Below are 22,213 nucleotides of genomic sequence, written 5' to 3' on the forward strand. Positions count from 1 at the left end.
AGCTAGAGCCCGGACTTGAACCTGATCGAACATCTCTGGAGAGACTTGAAATAGCTGTGCAGCGATGCTCCCCATCCAACCTGACAGAGCTTAAGAGGATTTGCAGAGAAGAATGGGAGAAAATCCCTAAATACAGGTGTGCCAAGCATGTAGTGTCATACCCAAGAAGACTCAAGGCTGTAATCGTTGCCAAAAGTGCTTCAACAAAGTACTGAGTAGAAGGTCTGAATACTTATGTAAATGTGATCGTTTTTTATATTTAATACATTTGCAAAAATGTCTAAAAACCTGTTTTTGCTTTGTCATTATGGGGTGTCGTGTGTAGATTGATGAGGGTAAAAAAACGATTTAATACATTTTAGAATAGGGTTGTAACGTAACAAAATGTGGAAAAAGTCAAGGGGTCTGAATACTTTGCAAATACACAGTATGCTTTGCATTGATCATTGGCTTGTGCGTGACATTTATCTGTAACACTGTTGGGATGTTATCCAATATAATTATCCAGGATAATAGTCCATTCATCTAAATGTAGTTGTGCTATACGGCTACTGTTCATCATTATTTTACACTACTGTTTGTCTGTGACTGTCCTTGTTGATCTCATTCGGCCAACCCACCTCCTGCCTCCATTCTAGACCTCCCTCCGTCCCACCATCCCTCGGAATCCTCCTTCATTCAACCATCCCTCGGAATCCTCCTTCATCCAACCATCCCTGGGAATCCTCCTTCATCCAACCATCCCTCGAAACCTCCTTCATCCAACCATCCCTGGGAATCCTCCTTCAACCAACCATCCCTCGGAATCCTCCTTCAACCAACCATCCCTCGGAATCCTCCTTCAACCAACCATCCCTCGGAATCCTCCTTCATCCAACCATCCCTGGGAATCCTCCTTCAACCAAACATCCCTCGGAATCCTCCTTCAACCAACCATCCCTCGGAATCCTCCTTCATCCAACCATCCCTCGGAATCCTCCTTCATCCAACCATCCCTCGGAATCCTCCTTCATCCAACCATCCCTCGGAATCCTCCTTCAACCAACCATCCCTAGGAATCCTCCTTCATCCAACCATCCCTCGGAATCCTCCTTTATCCAACCATCCCTCGGAATCCTCCTTCATCCAACCATCCCTCGGAATCCTCCTTCAACCAACCATCCCTCGGAATCCTCCTTTATCCAACCATCCCTCGGAATCCTCCTTCATCCAACCATCCCTCGGAATCCTCCTTCATCCAACCATCCCTCGGAATCCTCCTTCATCCAACCATCCCTGGGAATCCTCCTTCATCCAACCTCCAACCATCCCTCGGAATCCTCCTTCATCCAACCATCCCTCGGAATCACTCACTCCTGTATTACCTATATTCAGCCGCTATTGGATGAGACGGGTCTCATTATGTCTGGTGAAATCCAAACACTGCATTCCACAGTAAGAACCTCACACCAATGGTCAGCATGGTGGTGGTAGTGTGATGGTTAGGGGTCAGCATGGTGGTGGTAGTGTGATGGTTAGGGGTCAGCATGGTGGAGGTAGTGTGATAGTTTGGGGATGCTTGCTGCCTCAGGACCTGGACGACTTGCCTTTATAGAAGGAACCATGAATTCTGCTCTGTATCAGAGAATTCTACAGGAGAATGTCAGAACATCCGTCTGTGAGCTGAAGTGTAGCTGGGTCATGCAGCAAGACAATGATCCAAAACACACAGTTAAGTCTACGTGAAAATGGTTTTAAAAAAGCAACACATTTGAAGTTATGGAATGGCCTAGTCAAAGTCCAGACCTAATCCCAATTGAGATGTTGTGGCAGGATTTGAAACGAGCAGTTCATGCTTGAAAACCCACAAATGTCTCTGAGTTAAAGCAATTCTGCATATGGAAGAGTGGGCCAAAATCCCCCCACATCGATGTGAAAGACTGATCAACAACTACAGGAAGTGTTTGGTTGCAGTCATTGCAGCTAAAGGAGGTACAACCCGTTACTGAGTGTTAAGGGGGACATAACTTTTTCACTCAGGGGAATTGGGTGTTGCATCACGTTGTTAGTAAATAAAAGAAGTATAACATTTTTTATTTGTAAACTCAGGTTCCCTTTATCTAATATTAGGTTTTTGGTTGCAGATCTGATAACATTCAGTATCAAACATATGCAGAAAATAGAGAAAATCAGAAAGGGGGAAAATACTTTTTCACAACACTAGTAGGCAATAGATGGCTCATACAGGGAGATGTGTCTGAATTGATATATACACACACACACACACACACACACACACACACACACACACACACACACACACACACACACACACACACACACACACACACACACACACACACACACACACACACACACACACACACACACACCTTTATCAAAGGTGTAGTGATACATACAGTTTAGCACAGTGACACATACAGTACACACTATGGCTCTAACTCCCTCTGTTGAAATCATACTTTAAGACTCTGGCTCTAACTCCCTCTGTTGAAATCATACTTTAAGACTCTGGCTCTAACTCCCTCTGTTGAAATCATACTTTAAGACTCTGGCTCTAACTCCCTCTGTTGAAATCATACTTTAAGACTCTGGCTCTAACTCCCTCTGTTGAATGCATTTATTTATTTTTTATTTAACCTTCACTTAACTAGGCAAGTCAGTTAAGAACACATTTTTATTTACAATGACCAGCCCTAACCCGGACGACGCTGGGCCAATTGTGTGCCGCCCTATGGGACTCCCAATCACGGACGGTTGTGATACAGCCTGGGAATCGAACCAGGTCTGTAGTGACTCCTCTAGCACTGAGAGGCAGTGCCTTAGACCTCTGCGCCACTCGGGAGCACCTCTCTGTTAAACCCATGTTATTAGACTCTGGCACTAACTCACTGTTAAAGCATGTTATTAGACTCTGGAACTAACTCACAGTTAAAGCATGTTATTAGACTCCGGCCCTAACTCACAGTTAAAGCATGTTATTAGACTCCGGCCCTAACTCACAGTTAAAGCATGTTGTTAGACTCCGGCCCTAACTCACTGTTAAAGCATGTTATTAGACTCCGTCCCTAACTCACTGTTAAAGCATGTTATTAGACTCCGGCCCTAACTCACTGTTAAAGCATGTTATTAGACTCCGGCCCTAACTCAGTTAAAGCATGTTATTAGACTCTGGAACTAACTCACTGTTAAAAGCATTTCAGCTCACCTAGCAATCGATGTGAGTTTCAGAGAGTTTCATATATCAGGCACTTTCTTTTTTAGTTAAAACAAAATATATAGCATATGCTTTCAAGCACTGAGACGTAGGGGACAACAGTTGTAGCATGTTATCGTGCATCATACAAGATGAATTGTATTTTACAAGGCTGCCTGTTTGAGTTGAAAGACCTAAAGGGCCACAGAACACGCAGATTGGCAGGTGTTTTTCTGTTGCTCATTAGAAAAAAATAGATTTCAGTCTTGGAGGTGTGTTTCTCTTGACCGATTCTGCGTTTGGTTAATGATGTATGATCTCCATGAGACTCCGTAGACGCGGAAGTCTATTTCACTTTCTCAAAATCCCCAGAATGAATCTAAGATAACTCAAGAAATATGTAATAAATTTACTTTTTTTTTTTTTTTTTGCTGAGGATGTTTTAGTTGCACAATTTGACGTCTAAGGTGTTTGGTGCAGAAATTTCTCAAGTTAAAATATGTGCGATTTGTTGTCTTATGTAAACAAAGTCGGAGCTACTGTGCAAGTCGGTCTCACTGTGCTATTGGATAGAGAGCAATCACTGCAGACGTCCACCCGATGTTGGTTAGGCAAATGGACATCTTCTAATCAAAACCCAACCTTAAAATGTACCCTTTGTGACACACGGATGTTCCCAACTCCATTTGAGGAGACTGACTTCATGACCAAAAAGTATCTTACTTACATTTTGCAGTCAATTTGGACACGAGAATAACTGTTTCTGACTAGGCCGTTTGCAAAAGGATTCGTTGCTTTTAAAAAGGCAGCCGCTCTTTAATACCCATCACAATATATTGCCATGGTTTCAGCAACGATGCATAAAAAGGCATGAAGTGTGAAGGAATAGGAGGTTGCTATATGTTTAAATGGGCCTCATGGGTCTCTCCCTAATATCCTGTCACAGTGTACGTGCAGCTAGTCACACACACACACACACACACACACACACACACACACACACACACACACACACACACACACACACACACACACACACACACACACACACACACACACACACACCATCTGTTTAACTATCTTTGTGGGGACCTAAAATTGACTTCCATTTAAAATCCTATTTTCCCTAACCCATAATCGTAAACCTAACCATAACCCCTAAATCTAAACCTAACCACTAAGCCTAAAATAGCCATTGTCCTCGTGGGGACCTGGGAAATGTCCCTATGAGGGCGAATTTTCCTTGTTTTACTATCGTTGTGAGGACTTTTGGGGATTTCCTGTACCCACGAGGACAGTAATACAGGGCACACACACACACACACACACACACACACACACACACACACACACACACACACACACACACACACACACACACACACACACACACACACACTGCAACATGCATGTTAGCCATCTGCTGTGAGATAAGTGAATGAAGATTAGCCCGCCAGTGCTAAGTGAAAGGTCTTAATTATGGAGGCTCAACCTCTCCACTAAATCATGTAGAGACCAAGCCTGCATCCCAAATGGCACCCTATATAGTGCACTACCTTAGCCCATAGGGTTCTGTTGAAAAGTAGCACACTATATAGGGCATAGGGTGCCATTTGGGACGTGACCCAACAACAGGAGGAGCACCAGGACTGGGTCAAAACCGTAATGGATGTTCAATATTTACTGCCATGAATAAATCCAAAACGATCATTCGGGAACACAACAAACCAACCAACACCTTCTTTTACGCTTCCTTATTATTCCCAGGAGTAAATATTTAACTATCGAGAGAAGATGTTTATAGAAGCAAACACGATATGACACTTTAATGCGCTTCTATTCCTTAGTGGAATACTTGACAAAAGTGCTTGCAGCAGCAGCAGTGTGAAAGTATTGCACAAAGTTCAAGTGGATTAGGGTACTCAGGGTACTCAATATTAGGGTACTCTGGGTATCTGGGAATATGTGGCACACCATTATTTTGTCTACACAAAGGCCTACCTACATATTAATTGAAGTCAGCATTTCTGCTGATACAGTGTTACAAATGTATCACTGTATTTATCATCCACTGCAATTAAACTACTATTACTTTCCTATGCGGTTCATTAATGATTTGTTAGGTTGTCAAAATGAAAGAAAAAAAAAATATGAAAACAAAATTGCCTGCAGCATTTAATCTATCTTCTTGGTCAATATATTTTTGTGCAGGCACCTACTGATGTTGAGTGTTACAATCTGCATGCATGATCTGGTTCCTCTCTAGGTTTCTTCCTAGGTTCCTGCGTTCTAGGGAGTTCTTTCCTGGCCACTGTGCTTCTGCATTGCTTGCACTCTGAGGGTTTTAAGCTGGGTTTCTGTAAAGCACTTTGTGACTACTGACGATGTAGAAAAGGGCTTTATAAAATAAATCCGATTGATTGCCTAACTAAACGGATGGTGTAGACTTGTTACAGATCTGTTTGTATACAGGCTTAGTCTCATCCACATTATTCTCCCTGCACATCTTCTCTAATCAAACTGAGTGAGTAAGAGCAGGCGGCCTGCTCTATTGAAGACGAAACACTTTCTTGTCCACAGAGCAGAGCCCGCCTCCCCTACGACAGTACAGTATCTCTTTGCAGTGTTTTGTACACGGTCCCGTGTGGCTCAGTTGGTAGAGCATGGCGCTTGCAACGCCAGGGTTGTGGGTTCAATTCCCACGGGGGGAACAGGGTTCAATTCCCACAGGGGGACCAGGATGAATATGTATGAACTTTCCAATTTGTAAGTCGCTCTGGATAAGAGCGTCTGCTAAATGACTTAAATGTACTGTAATAAACAATCATTGGCTTTCTTATTTTATTGCCGTGGGCTTGATTGATGGCAAATCTATGCAATCCTAGGGATCGGTGGAACTGCATAATGGAAAAGTGACAAGTGTAGTGAAAGGTTTAAATCGATAAGGCATAAGCCAAACGAAGAGTGACTTTTCTGGCCTTCAAAAATCGATAACCACTATCATATTTGTTTGGCTTATTGAATGATGCAATTACTGTACGCCCTGATTTATTATATTAATTTGTTTGACATTTTGCAGGATGCAATCTCTTGATGCACCCTTTCTATTTCAAGAATGCCCAAAATGGGCACTTTGTATGACTATAGGGGTATACATATTTTTATATTTATTGACCTTCTGTCTTGTTTAGACAAGAGTTGAGGGAAGTTCAGTGAGTATAATTTTTTGGACAAGCACACACAATTCTGTTTTGTGCTGTAGGCTTTTATTCACACACACAGGGGCGGACTGGGACCAGAAATAGGCGCTGGCATTTCTAACACACTGGACCATTTTTTCCCCTGAGGCCCCCAAAACAGTCCATTATTTCCCCCTGAGGCCCCCACAACCGTCCATTATTTTCCCTGCTGGCCCAAACATCAGCCCATGTTACTCTTTAAGCCAGATAATTATAATTTTGCACAAAAAAAGTTTGACAGGCCCACAGCTAGTTAGCTGTTAATAACTGTGAAAGATGGACCAGCCCATTTGTCCTCCTGTCCTTACACAGACAAACATAATTTTCTCTAGAAATTCATCCTGATTCATTTGCATGCATGTCATATTGCAGGTTAAGTGTGCCGTTTGAAAGATAGTCTAATGACAGAAAATCGTATTATTAGCTCAGTTGACCTCAATGCGCGATAATTATGCTGATGCTGTGGCGTGGGTTCTCGACCTTGTAACAAAAAAACGTGTTTACAGTGGAATGACGCGTGATGCTGCGTTACTTTCCACGTACCCATCTAGTCCACCACCGGAGAAAAGCATTGGTCTATCCCAGGCAGACCGGTCACTGTAGCCGCGCTGTTGAGAAGAAACCCGAACGGTACTGGTAGAGGGGAAAGGCATCCTGTGCCTGCCTTTTGCAGTGCGGCTGCTCTGGAGACACGCGGGACAAATCATCTATTCCTTTCCTAAAAGGATTTCACCCATACATTATAAGGACCAGTACACCAAATAAGGTGAATACATTTATGAATACATATGGACTTCTAGTTAGTTTCAGCTTGAGAGAGAGAAGACCGTGTGTGTAGTGCCGCTGCGATTTGCGAGACCATTCACTACCACTCGTTTATATAGCTAGCTACCTGGCTAAGCTAGGCTAAGCCAGCGACCTTTTCAAATCCAATTGTTAGGTTGATTAGCCAACGGCCGAGGAGATAAAACCACTTGGCATGGCGTGTTGACAGCGACTCTAGGTGACATAATGTTGCCGTTGTGTTAGCCAGGACTGCTTGATTTCACCGGGAGTAACAAAATGTCGGCCACGGTTCCTTCTAACCGAAGCGAAGGTAGCGCCTGTAAAAAAAGCTAGCTAGTTCGCTGTGTTGTGTGTGTGTGGTAAGAAATCATACAAAATACGCCCATAAACTTAGGACAAGCATGGTGGTTGAATTATGACACAGCATCTTTACTCTGCACATTTCAGCGGTGTGTGTGGAAGGTCTTACCCCCAGAACCAAGCACCTGTCTCTCAGTTTAAAGTCTGTTGTTGCTAATGTCAGCTGTGCTTGAGCTACACTATGTGACTGTTGATGCTAGCTAATATAGTTGGCCGTATAGTTCAGGCAGCAATGAATCAAAACACCAACTTCACCTAAGTTAGCCAGGTAATGCATGTAGTTTGCTACATTGTATACTGAGATGTTTAAGTTAGATTGTAACTACATGGCTAAATATCGCCTCGATGTTAAAGAACACAGATTAGCTGCTATGCTGGTGAGCAAGCTGGCTAAAATAGCGTTACACAGTCAGCTGTTTAGATCACGTTAGAGGGGTTAGCTAGTGAATGTTTGATTGGGGATTGTCTAGGTAACCATTATATTTATAACAGGCTAGTTAAGTATGGTTATATCTAACTACCTCCGTCACCTGTTGAATATAGATGGTCAGGCAGCATCTGTCATCAGTCCTCCCAACAGGAGTCCTGCCCCGTTGGGCGTTGTCCTGTATCCACGGTAACTTTACCAACTAGGTTACATGGAGGACAAGAGGCTACTGGTGCTTTCAAGACAACTAGGAACTAGGGGGGAAAAAATCACAACGGCAGTGATCTTCAGCTCGTAAAGACTTGAGGTCTATAAAGATGCCTGAGTTTCCTGAATTGGAATTCTGAGTTATATTCGGTTTTTTTCTTCCCTCCAGAGTTCCCAGTTGTTTTGAATGCAGTATAGGACTTGTCATTGTGACCTTTTGACTTGTGTGTATGTGAAGGAGACACACTCTTTTCACGCCACATAGATACAAATTGATCGTAGCAGGTTAGGAAAGGATTTTTGTAAACCCTAACCCTTTTCCTAACCTTTAACAGTCTCCTAACCTGCTACATTACAGTAGCGGCGGTGTGTGGGTAAAATCACTGGGGAAGCCAAGCCAGGGAAAAAATAGTTTGTGTTTGCTCTGTAAGCTGTTTAGTTCATATTCCTTGCCACTGTAATATATTGGTCTAAGGCCAAAACAATAAGACACAGCGGCAGAGTAAATTCAACTACACCTGTGTTTCATCACAAAAGCGGAGAGCAACATATTTCCGGTAAAGTCAACAGAGCATATTGCATTTAACAAACAAATACAAGACGTGTATTTTTATGTTTAAAAAATAATAATCTAATTGTACTGCTTGCTTCAGTTACTTGATGTGGAATAGAGTTCTATGTAGTCATGTCTCTATGTAGTACTGTGGAATAGAGTTCCATGTAGTCATGTCTCTATGTAGTACTGTGCGCCTCCCATAGTCTGTTCTAAGGGAGCATCAGACTAGCAGTGTTTAAAAACAGGCTGTTTTTATTTATTTCATTACATTGTCATCTCAGTATGACTAAGTATGTGTGTCTTCTGGCTGGGCAACACATTCAGAGACTTGTCCCAAAGCCACTCCTGCGTTGTCTTGGCTGTGTGCTTAGGTTCATTTTCCTGTTGGTAGGTGTACCTTTGCCCCGGTCTGAGGTCCTGAGCGCTCTGGAGCAGGTTTTCGTTAAGGATCTCTCTGTACTTTACTCTGTTCATCTTTGCCTCGATCCTGACTAGTCTCCCAGTCCCTGCCACTGAAAAACATCCCCACAACATGATGCTGCCACCACCATGCTTCACCGTAGGGATGGTGCCAGGTTTCCTCCAGATGTGATGCTTGGCATTCAGGCCAGAGAATCTTGTTTCTCATGGTCTGAGAGTCATTTAGGTGATTGTTGGCAAACTCAAGTGGGCTGTCATGTGCCTTTTACTGAGAAGTGGCTTCTGTCTGGCCACTGTACCATAAAGGCCTGATTGGTGGAGTGCTGCAGAGATGGTTGTCCTTCTGGAAGGCTCTCCCATCTCCACAGAGGAACTCTGGAGCTCTGTCACAGTGACCATTAGGTTCTTGGTCACCTCCCTGACCAATACCCTTCTCCCCCAATAGCTCAGTTTGGCCGGGCAGTCAGCTCTAGGAATAGTCTTGGTGGTTTCAAACTTCTTCCATTTTAGAATGATGGAGGCCACTGTGTTCTTGGGGACCTTCAATGCTGCTGAAATGTTTTGGTACCCTTCCCCAGATCTTTGCCTCGACACAATCCTGTCTCGGAGCTCTACGGACAATTCCTTCGACCTCATGGCTTGGTTTTTTTCCTCTGACATGCACTGTCAACTGTGGGACCAAATCATGTCCAATCAATTGAATTTACCACAGGTGGACTCCAATCAAGTTGTAGAAACATCTCAAGGATGAGCAATGGAAACAGGATGCACCTGAGCTCCATTTTGAGTCTCATAGCGAAGGGTCTGAATTCCTGTTTTCGCTTTGTCATTATGGCGTATTGTGTGTAGATTGATGAGAGGGAAAAAAAATAATAATTGTATACATTTTAGAATGAAGCTGCATCGTAACAAAATGTTGAAAAAGTCAAGTAGTCTGAATATATCCAAATGCACTGTATAAATGAATAAAAATAACAAAAAATATATATATAAATGCACCATGCAACAATTTCAAATATTTCACTGAGTTATAGTTCATATAAGTAAATTAGTCACTTTGAAATAAAATCATTGGCCCCTATCTATGGATTTCACATGATTGGGCATGAGCGCAGCCATGGGTGGGCCTGGGAGGGCATAGACCCACCCACTGGGGAGCTAGGCCCACCCACTGGGGAGCTAGGCCCACCCACTGGGGAGCCAGGCCCACCCACTGGGGAGCCAGGCCCACCCACCGGGGAGCTAGGCCCACCCACCGGGGAGCCAGGCCCACCCACTGGGGAGCCAGGCCCAGCTAATCAGAATTCGTTTTTCTCCACAAAAGGGTTTTATTACAGACAGAAATATTCCTGTTTCATCAGATGTCTAGGTGACTGGTCTAAGATGATCCCGCAGGTGTAGAAGCCGGATGTGGAGGTACTGGGCTTGCGTGGATACACATGGTCTGCAGTAGTGAGCCCAGTTGGATGTACTGTCAAATTCTCTAAAACAACGTTGGAAGCGGCTTATGGTAGAGAAATTAACATAAAATTCTCTGGCAACAGCTCTGGTGGACATTCCTGCAGTCAGCATACCAATTGCACGCTCCCTCAATTTAAGACATCTGTGTCATTGTGTTGTGAGACAAAACATTTTAGAGAAGCCTTTTATTGTCCCCCGCACAAGGTGCACCTGTGTAATGACCATGCTGTTTAATCAGCTTCTTGATATGTCACACCTGTCAGGTGGTTGGATCTAAATCTATGCAAGGCCTAATAGACGTTGCTAGGCGCTATAGACGTGATTGGTTGTCCATGAACATCTATTTTAGGTCATTTTGTGAGGCTCAATTCCCTTGTGTAGGCTACGTTTATTTAAGTCTCCTTTGTATCAATATGTATTGGCATATTTCTTTTATTTAGCCCGTAATCAGACAAGTAGATTCAAATCTTCAGGAGTTGAATGGTTTATTTTAGTGTATCCTCTCATTATTTTGTGCTGACTGAGTGAGTCTCCTCCACGTCAACAACACGTAATTCCCTTTCTGATTACTGCACTATCGGCTGGAGAGGAACACGCACACACGCACACACACACAATATGAAGGTGGAAGGAAAAGAGTTCAAGTGTGGAGTTGAATCTAGGGGACGTCAAGTTGCTTCACTTCGCTCTATGAGGTCGACTGGAGAGTTATGAAAAGGATAAGACTCACTGCATTCCAACCCAGTGTGGTCAGACGGTCATGCTCTCTCTCTCTCTCTCTCTCTCTCTGTCATGCTCTCCCTCTCTCTCTCTCTCTCTCTCTCTCTCTCCCTCCCTCGTTCTCTCTGTCATGCTCTCCCTCTCTCTCTCCCTCTCTCGTTCTCTCTGTCATGCTCTCCTTCTCTCTCTCTCTCTCTCTCCCTCTCTCGTTCTCTCTGTCATGCTCTCTCTCTCTCTCTCTCTCTCTCTCTCTCTCTCTCTCGCTCTCCCTCTCTTTCTCTCTCTCTCTCTCTCCCTCTCTCGTTCTCTCTGTCATGCTCTCTCTCGCTCTCTCTGTCATGCTCTCCCTCTCTCTCTCTCTCTCTCTCTCTCTCTCGCTCTCTCTGTCATGCTCCCTCTCTCCTCTCTCTCTCTCTCTCTCTCTCTCTCTCTCTCTCTCTCTCTCTCTCTCTCTCTCTCTCTCTCTCTCTGTCATGCTCTCCCTCTCTCTCTCTCTCTCTCTCTCTCTCTCTCTCTCTCTGTCATGCTCTCCCTCTCTCTCTCTCTCTCTCTCTCTCTCTCTCTGTCATGCTCTCCCTCTCTCTCTCTCTTCCCAGCCCTCCCTGCTGTCCTTTCTACTACTGTCTTGAACAGACATCGTTCTATTACTTCTCAACACAAAGAGAGAGGGGAGTACAACATTTATTCTTCACCATAGCTACAGGAAGTAGGGCTGCTGCAGCATCCCCTGAAAATTCTGAATAAATTTTTTAAAAAAGTCACCATTACCTAATTTACATATTATGAGAGCTGTAACACAGTTGTGAAATCACAAAACCATGTCCATAATAACTAGTCGGGAAGAATAGAAACAGATGGCCTATTCTCTATATTTAAAACACATCTTATGTAATAAAAATGATAAAAATATATATGTTTTTTTCCCCACAAAAGTAGTGCACTTGGCCTTTACTAGTATTAGTGTACCGATATAGATGTCTTTTAGCGTGGGCAAAACCATTTTTTTTCAGCGTCTCTGCTTTAGCAACAAACAAACAAATGTAGTTGTATAATTAAGAGCCATGTCTTGCAGGATTCAGTAGTTGGAATTGTAAAGAGCAGCAAACCAAAACTACTTCCTGTGGGTATGATCTTCACCGTTAAAACAGCCTCCATAATGAGCTGACATTTTTGTTTTATTAGAAGAACGCCAGCCAAATTTCCTGTTACGCCAATTTAACTAAGAAATGTTTTCGTGCTCGCTCAAAGTAGGCTTGCTAGTGATTTAATAAATGTTTCAAAGTCTGAAAAAAATAGAAGGCTAACTAATTGAAAATTTACCAATGGTGTCTTTTGTTATCTCACAGATTAGCACTAGGCTACACCAGGCAGTTTGCCTACTGTATATATTATGGTATGAATATTATTATTATTATTTTTTATTTAACAAGGCAAGTCAGTTAAGAACAAATTCTTATTTTAAAATGACGGCCTACCCCGGCCAAACCCTCCCTTAACCCGGACGACGCTGGGCCAGTTGTGCACCGCCCTGTGGGACTCCTGATCACGGCCGGTTGTGATACAGCCCAAGATCAAACCAGGGTCTGTAGTGACGCCTCTACCACTGAGATGCAGTGCCTTAGACCGCTGCGCCACTCGGGAATATGACAGAGTAAAATACAAATAATATTTTTCCCACATGACGTGTATCACAGGAATGTGTAAAACTGCTTAAAAAAGTGACATTTTGAAACGCCTGAAGTCCATGCTTTTTTGATCCACGCTGAATCTATTTCCTGCCCTCTCCACTTTGTAAGGTCTAATCTTCATCATGAAAATAATAGTCCTACACTTGATTTAGGCTACATTATAGCATGCTAAATGTTTCTGATCAGGGATTTAGGCTACATTATAGCACGCTAAATATTTCTGATCAGGGATTTAGACTACATTATAGCACGCTAAATGTTTCTGATCAGGTATTTAGACTACATTATAGGATGCTAAATATTTCTGATCAGGGATTTAGACTACATTATAGGATGCTAAATATTTCTGATCAGGGATTTAGACTACATTATAGCACGCTAAATGTTTCTGATCAGTGATTTAGGCTACATTATAGCACGCTAAATGTTTCTGATCAGGGATTTAGACTACATTATAGCACGCTAAATGTTTCTGATCAGGGATTTAGGCTACATTATAGCATGCTAAATGTTTCTTATCAGGGATTTAGACTACATTATAGGATGCTAAATATTTCTGATCAGGGATTTAGACTACATTATAGAATGCTAAATATTTCTGATCAGGGATTTAGACTACATTATAGCACGCTAAATGTTTCTGATCAGGGATTTAGACTACATTATAGGATGCTAAATATTTCTGATCAGGGATTTAGACTACATTATAGGATGCTAAATATTTCTGATCAGGGATTTAGGCTACATTATAGCACGCTAAATGTTTCTGATCAGTGATTTAGGCTACATTATAGCATGCTAAATGTTTCTGATCAGGGATTTAGACTACATTATAGGATGCTAAATATTTCTGATCAGGGATTTAGGCTACATTATAGCACGCTAAATGTTTCTGATCAGTGATTTAGGCTACATTATAGCATGCTAAATGTTTCTGATCAGGGATTTAGGCTACATTATAGCATGCTAAATGTTTATGATAAGTGTAAGATGTGCAAACACATAGATAAGCTATACCACCTCCACTTATATGCCCAGCCAGAAACAGATGACCCTAATAGCACTATACCGACGGACATTCAGTGAAATAAAAATCACATCGATTGACTATCTGGCAAGTCCGTGAAGTCAAAGGCTGTTGTTCGGGAGTAGACCACAGCCGGGACTCCCGAGTAAAGAGTGAAAAAATAATCCACTTGTTAAACTACATAACGTGGCTAAACGTTGTAATTAATGAGCCAACTAGACCATATGATCACGAGTAGCACAACTTAGCTAACGTTTCCACAGCCACATTGTAGCCTAACCAATATCCAAAACGGAGATCTGACATTGATTTATCAAGCCAAGTCCCAACGCTTGTCTCAAAGCAGCGTGATGGCGCTGTCCCCCAATCAAAACGGTGCTGAAATTATTATCTAGTTTTACCACACGCGGCTAGGCTACTGCTTCAAATTTATAACAAAGATTGGATGACTTTGGGAGTTTCATTTAAGCAACAATTTGATACATGCCTTCAATGGCACTAATCTACTTTATTACAATATTTTGGTCATTCAGTGATATTCATTCCCACATTAATTCTGTGTAGATCTATCCCGTTGTGGTTAAGAAACAGTGCATTCTGGGTGGTGTGAAGAGATGGGCAAAGTGACATGCCTTGCAAAGTTTTTAGAACTGCCAGGACGACGATAACGGGGCGCTGCCTAGTAGAGATGAAACGGTATGAACATTTCATGTCACGATTCTGGTGACCAAAATGATCACGGTTATCGGTGTTATCGGTGTTAACGGTATTATCAGTGTTATCGGTGTTATCGGTGTTAACGGTATTATCAGTGGTATCGGTATTATCAGTGGTATCGGTACTCTCAGTACTATCGGTACTATCAGTGGTATCGGTACTATCAGTGGTATCGGTACTATCAGTGGTATCGGTGTTATCGGTGTTATCAGTACTATCGGTGGTATCGGTACTCTCAGTACTATCGGTGGTATCGGTACTATCGGTGTTATCGGTGTTATCAGTGGTATCGGTGTTATCGGTGTTATCAGTACTATCAGTGGTATCGGTACTCTCAGTACTATCGGTACTATCGGTGGTATCGGTACTATCGGTGTTATCGGTGTTATCAGTACTATCGGTATTATCAGTGGTATCGGTGTTATCAGTGGTATCGGTGGTATCGGTGTTATCAGTGGTATCGGTGGTATCGGTGTTATCAGTGGTATCGGTGTTATCAGTGTTATCGGTGTTATCGGTGTTATCAGTACTATCAGTACTATCAGTGGTATCGGTACTCTCAGTACTATCGGTACTATCGGTGTTATCAGTGTTATCGGTGTTATCAGTGTTATCGGTGTTATCAGTGTTATCGGTATTATCAGTGGTATCGGTACTCTCAGTACTATCGGTACTATCGGTGGTATCGGTACTATCAGTGTTATCGGTGTTATCAGTGGTATCGGTGTTATCGGTGTTATCAGTGGTATCGGTACTATCAGTGGTATCGGTACTATCAGTGGTATCGGTACTATCAGTGGTATCGGTACTATCAGTGGTATCGGTACTATCAGTGGTATCGGTACTATCAGTGGTATCGGTACTATCAGTGGTATCGGTACTATCAGTGGTATCGGTACTATCAGTGGTATCGGTACTATCAGTGGTATCGGTATTATCAGTGGTATCGGTGGTATCAGTGGTATCGGTACTATCAGTGGTATCGGTACTATCAGTGGTATCGGTACTCTCAGTACTATCAGTACTATCGGTGTTATCAGTGTTATCGGTGTTATCAGTGGTATCGGTGTTATCAGTGGTATCAGTGGTATCGGTACTATCAGTGTTATCAGTGGTATCGGTACTCTGTGTTATCGGTATTATCAGTGTTATCGGTACTCTGTTATCAGTACTATCGGTGTTATCAGTAGTATCAGTGTTATCGGTGTTATCAGTAGTATCAGTGTTATCGGTACTCTGTGTTATCAGTGTTATCAGTACTCTCAGTGTTATCGGTGTTATCAGTGTTATCGGTGTTATCAGTATTATCAGTAGTATCAGTGTTATCGGTACTATCAGTAGTATCAGTGTTATCAGTGTTATCAGTAGTATCAGTGTTATCGGTACTATCAGTAGTATCAGTGTTATCGGTACTATCAGTATTATCAGTGTTATCGGTACTATCAGTACTATCGGTGTTATCAGTGTTATCAGTGTATTCAGTATTATCAGTGTTATCAGTGTTATCGGTGTATTCAGTATTATCAGTGTTATCGGTACTCTGTTATCAGTACTATCGGTATTATCCGTGCTCTCAGTGTTATCGGTGTTATCAGTATTATTATTGTTAAAATTTGCTGGAAATGTTCAAAAAGTACTGACACACTGAAATCATTTCATCAAGTTTTATATTGAAAATCAACAAACAACAAGTGTAATTAGCAGCACTATGCACTTTTTGGTGTGCATAAACATTAAAATAATAACGTTTAACATTAAAGATGGTGCCATGTGGCCATGAGAGGTAAAACCTTTCCCTAGTGCAGGTTTTAATGAACACAAGCATATGTAAACACATCCAATGTGCATGTAAGGACAATACAACCATATGTAAACACATCCAATGTGCATGTAAGGACAATACAAGCATATGTAAACACATCCAATGTGCATGTAAGGACAATACAAGCATATGTAAACACATCCAATGTGCATGTAAGGACAATACAACCATATGTAAACACATCCAATGTGCATGTAAGGACAATAGAACCATATGTAAACACATCCAATGTGCATGTAAGGACAATACAACCATATGTAAACACATCCAATGTGCATGTAAGGACAATAGAACCATATGTAAACACATCCAATGTGCAGGTGTTGACATTAAAATAACAACACAAAATATGTCAACTAATCAAATGAACAGCTTTGATTGTATGTCCGTTCTCTCCTTCATAAAGAAACCAGGTGCTGCCGGTCTATGTAATGCATCTTTGTTTATTTGAGATTGAAATGTAAAAATGTCAGCATATTTAATTTGTCCGGTTTAAGTAGTGATCTGCGAGGGGAGACAATGTGCCCGCTGGCACTGAACACTCTTCTCTGATGGCACGCTGGCTGCTGGGATACACGAAAAGCTTCCTGACAGCCCTGGCAAGGTGAGGCAGCTCTGATGCAGGGCCCCTACACCACACCAGTGGCTCCTCTTCTGCTGGAATGGGTGGCAGAGACAGGTAGTCCTTGATCTCTTCTCTCACTCTGTCTTCTGGGGGGGGGGGGGGGGGGGGGGGGGGGGGTTGGAATCTGACCCTCTTTACCTCAACAAGGCAACAGAGAGGGGATCTTCCTCAGCAACCCAGCCAGGCCTTTCCCCTCCGATGCCGCTGTGGGGGTGTTGGTGGTGGAGGTGCTTCTGGTGCTTTGTGGTTCTTCCCTGACTTGTGCCAGCTTCAAGGTCTCCTGGATACAGCTGCCAGCTTCAAGGTCTCCTGGATACAGCTGCCAGCTTCAAGGCCTCCTAGACACAGCTGCCAGCTTCAAGGCCTCCTGGATACAGCTGCCAGCTTCAAGGCCTCCTGGATACAGCTGCCAGCTTCAAGGCCTACTGGATACAGCTGCCAGCTTCAAGGTCTCCTGGATACAGCTGCCAGCTTCAAGGCCTCCTGGATACAGCTGCCAGCTTCAAGCCCTCCTGGATACAGCTGCCAGCTTCAAGGCCTCCTGGATACAGCTGCCAGCTTCAAGGCCTACTGGATACAGCTGCCAGCTTCAAGGTCTCCTGGATACAGCTGCCAGCTTCAAGGCCTCCTGGATACAGCTGCCAGCTTCAAGCCCTCCTGGATACAGCTGCCAGCTTCAAGGCCTCCTGGATACAGCTGCCAGCTTCAAGGCCTCCTGGATACAGCTGCCAGCTTCAAGCCCTCCTGGATACAGCTGCCAGCTTCAAGGCTTCCTGGATACAGCTGCCAGCTTCAAGGCCTCCTGGATACAGCTGCCAGCTTCAAGGTCTCCTGGATACAGCTGCCAGCTTCAAGGCCTCCTGGATACAGCTGCCAGCTTCAAGGCCTCCTGGATACAGCTGCCAGCTTCAAGGCCTCCTGGATACAGCTGCCAGCTTCAAGCTCAGCGGTTCCAGGAGCTCAGCGGTTCCAGGAGCTCAGCGGTTCCAGGAGCTCAGCGGTTCCAGGAGCTCAGCGGTTCCAGGAGCTCAGCGGTTCCAGGAGCTGGCACAGTTGTTCCATGACACTTATGTCGGTATCCTTGGGTCATCAGATTCCGTGTTCCTCTTTCTCTAGCCAGTGTTTCGCACCGACGGGCTGCTGTTGGCTGAGGAAACACTCAAGCATCTTGTGTGTAGATCCCCCATCGGGTCACCACATCATGGATCAGAGCCTTCTGTGGCATGTTGAGGGCAGCTTGCTTTTCTCTCAGTTCTCTCCTTCCAGCTCCGTGAGAAGTCTTGGACCAGATGACGGCAGGCCTTGACTGCTGTGTCAACTCTGAATTTTTCAGAGCCTTTGAGATGGGTTGCTTTGTCTGTGGTTATACAGACCCGTTCTTTCTTGTTGACTCCCCCCCCCCCCCCCCAACTCTTCTAGCATATTCTCAAAAAACTCTGATGTGAGCCGAGTGATCTTTCTGGAACTGTGATTCCAGGCAGTTTGATTCCAGTTGCCAGTCTGGGTCGAGGTAACGGATAGTGAAGCTGATGTAGGGTTACCCACCCCCTAGCTTTCACCGGTCCAGAGGTCAGTAGTTGCAGCAAACCATGTGCCTTTGAGCCAAACTTTTTCCAACATCAACTTTAACCTGGTTGTACAGGTTTGCGATTTCAGTCTTGGAAAATACTGTTTTGTGATGGCCACTTTGTAGTGAGGCACGGCAACCTTTATCAGCCTCAGAAAGCCAGGCCTCTCAACAATAGGAAATGGCATCATGTCCTTTGCAGTGTAATATGAAAGGGCTGCAGTGAGGTCTTGAGCATCTTTTTGATGTGGGTGCATAAGCAGCCTGCCTTTTTAAATGCTTGCTGGAGTTGCTGTGTCACAACTGTAGATGATATGGAATTGTTTTAAGATGGTCATACTATGATGGATCATTTAGCTATTTGATTTAGAATTCTCAGTCCCCTTTAGATATAATATATATATATATATATTTTTTTTTCTCAATGATTTGATAAAAATATTGAATTTCGCCTTTATTACTATAGCCCAGAGAAACAAATTGAATAACACTTTTATAAATGGCAAAAATACAGGGGACCAGTAGGATCACTGGGTTCGCCTGCTGCACGTCCATCTCTGTAAACAAGGAAGTAGCAAAATGTAGTGTTGTTATTATTATTGGTGTTGTTACATTATAATTATTACACACACACACACACACACACACACACACACACACACACACACATTCTATCTTCTGTGTTGCATTTGAGTATATGCAATGACCCCATTCACAATTGACATAAATACAAATGAGTCTTAAGAAGACAGTGATAGTAATTACAATGAGCCCAACAATTGGCGTACGGGAGTCTTGTACGGGAGTCTTGTACGGGAGTCTTGTACGGGAGTCTATAGTGTTTCTCCTGTTGGAACACTTTTACAACCAAGTCGACGACTGATGGATTTTAAAAGAACAAAATATGACTAAACTACACAACGGGTTATCGTGTGCATTGGGCGAGTAGAGTCTGCAGACTCACGACCCACACAGCAGCAGAACGGGCAAGTAGAGTCTGCAGACACATGACGGGCCCAGGGAGAGAAGGGAGGGAGGCAGGGCCCAGGGAGGGAAAGGAGGGAGGCAGGGCCCAGGGAGGGAAAGGAGGGAGGCAGGGCCCAGGGAGGGAAAGGAGGGAGACAGGGCCCAGGGAGGGAAAGGAGGGAGACAGGGCCCAGGGAGGGAAAGGAGGGAGACAGGGCCCAGGGAGGGAAAGGAGGGAGACAGGGCCCAGGGAGAGAAGGGAGGGAGGCAGGGCCCAGGGAGGGAAAGGAGGGAGGCAGGGCCCAGGGAGAGAAGGGAGGGAGGCAGGGCCCAGGGAGAGAAGGGAGGGAGGCAGGGCCCAGGGAGGGAAAGGAGGGAGGCAGGGCCCAGGGAGGGAAAGGAGGGAGGCAGGGCCCAGGGAGAGAAGGGAGGGAGGCAGGGCCCAGGGAGAGAAGGGAGGGAGGCAGGGCCCAGGGAGAGAAGGGAGGGAGGCAGGGCCCAGGGAGGGAAAGGAGGGAGACAGGGCCCAGGGAGGGAAAGGAGGGAGACAGGGCCCAGGGAGGGAAGGGAGGGAGGCAGGGCCCAGGGAGGGAAAGGAGGGAGGCAGGGCCCAGGGAGGGAAGGGAGGGAGGCAGGGCCCAGGGAGGGAAAGGAGGGAGACAGGGCCCAGGGAGGGAAAGGAGGGAGACAGGGCCCAGGGAGGGAAGGGAGGGAGGCAGGGCCCAGGGAGGGGAGGGAGGATTACACACAGACACAATCTTATCGGCATATTCCTGCTCTCCTTGTGGTCCACTGATAACTCCCACTTGGCTGATTGAGTTCAGGAGCTGCTGGTGATTCCCTGGCACATGTGGCTCAGAAAAAGCCAGACTCCCCAGCTCTCTGATTCCTCTCTGGTTCATCTCTGATTCCTCTCTGTTATCATCTTTGTACTGACCCTCCTCCAGTCCTCACTGGCTTGGCTATCACTGACTACTGGAAATAGATTCTGGGCAGTGATCACAAATGGTTAGGGAACTGGTGGCCTCAATGGATAGAGGGTCTTAAACACAGGACATAGTTAAACCTGTCACTGTGTGACACCTAGTTTCCTTAAATCAGTTGTTCCATGTAGGCCCTAGAGTCAGTGTCCATGTAGGCCCTAGAGTCAGTGTCCATGTAGGCCCTAGAGTCAGTGTCCATGTAGGCCCTAGAGTCAGTGTCCATGTAGGCCCTAGAGTCAGTGTCCATGTAGGCCCTAGAGTCAGTGTCCATGTAGGCCCTAGAGTCAGTGTCCATGTAGGCCCTAGAGTCAGTGTCCATGTAGGCCCTAGAGTCAGTGTCCATGTAGGCCCTAGAGTCAGTGTCCATGTAGGCCCTAGAGTCAGGGGACGAATAGGGTTCTATAGGGCTCTGGTCAAAAGTAGTGCACTATATAGGGAATAGGGTTCTATAGGGCTCTGGTCTAAAGTAGTGCACTATATATAGGGTTCTGGTCTAAAGTAGTGCACTATATATAGGGCCCTGGTCTAAAGTAGTGCACTATATAGGGAATAGGGTTCCATTTGGGACTTTAGTCTCAATCTTCCTCCCCTTCTGGAAGGTAAGCACTAATGATTTAGTTATGGACCTGTAAGATAGTGATGCTGCTGGATATAACACGGTGATGACAGGCGACCTTGGGCTATAAATACACTTTTCCATATAGAGTAACTGCTCAGCTGAACCCAGGCATCCCCATAGCCAATCTTTCTTTTAATAAAGTTTATTTTTGATATAGATCGTTATAAGAGAAAGAATCTCCCCTACATATGTAGCCTACGGTAACTCGTCTCTACGGATGTGAATCATATGATGAGTGGATACGTTGTGTATGTTTGAGAACAAGAATCGTCTCCGGATTAGGTTATTAGGGTATAAAATAACAGTGGTAACTCGTGTTATCTGCGTGTTATTATTTCCGTATCTCTTTGAGGAAAAATACAAAAACAAAACATCCACGTACAAAATACAACACACACACACACTCACAACATCACCCTGCCCAGACTCACAACATCACCCTGCCCAGACTCACAACATCACCCTGCCCAGACTCACAACATCACCCTGCCCAGACTCACAACATCACCCTGCCCAGACTCACAACATCACCCTGCCCAGACTCACAACATCACCCCTGCCCAGACCCACAACATCACCCCTGTCCAGACCCACAACATCACCCCTGCCCAGACCCACAACATCACCCTGCCCAGACTCACAACATCACCCCTGTCCAGACCCACAACATCACCCCTGCCCAGACTCACAACATCACCCTGCCCAGACCCACAACATCACCCCTGTCCAGACCCACAACATCACCCCTGCCCAGACCCACAACATCACCCTGCCCAGACTCACAACATCACCCCTGTCCAGACCCACAACATCACCCCTGCCCAGAC

General features: G+C 44.5%; 1 protein-coding gene and 1 non-coding gene across 9 annotated transcripts in view; both read left to right on the top strand.

Annotated features, from left to right (window-relative positions):
- LOC129861938 (tight junction protein ZO-1-like) overlaps positions 1-22,213 on the top strand; it is a 215,094-nt gene that overhangs the window by 72,280 nt on the left and 120,601 nt on the right. Inside the window, exon 1 of one of the 8 annotated variants that reach the window (XM_055933156.1) lies at positions 6,223-7,201. The exons of the other annotated variants lie outside the window; for them this stretch is intronic. The gene's annotated coding sequence lies outside the window, so the exon portion shown is untranslated. Of the gene's footprint in view, positions 1-6,222; positions 7,202-22,213 lie in introns of those variants that run through there. 8 annotated transcript variants of the gene reach the window in all.
- On the top strand, positions 5,835-5,907 carry trnaa-ugc (transfer RNA alanine (anticodon UGC)). Its single transcript has one exon. It is a non-coding gene; the product is annotated as a tRNA-Ala (tRNA).

The sequence above is a fragment of the Salvelinus fontinalis genome, chromosome 9 (assembly GCF_029448725.1).
Source record: "Salvelinus fontinalis isolate EN_2023a chromosome 9, ASM2944872v1, whole genome shotgun sequence".
NCBI lineage: Eukaryota > Metazoa > Chordata > Actinopteri > Salmoniformes > Salmonidae > Salvelinus > Salvelinus fontinalis.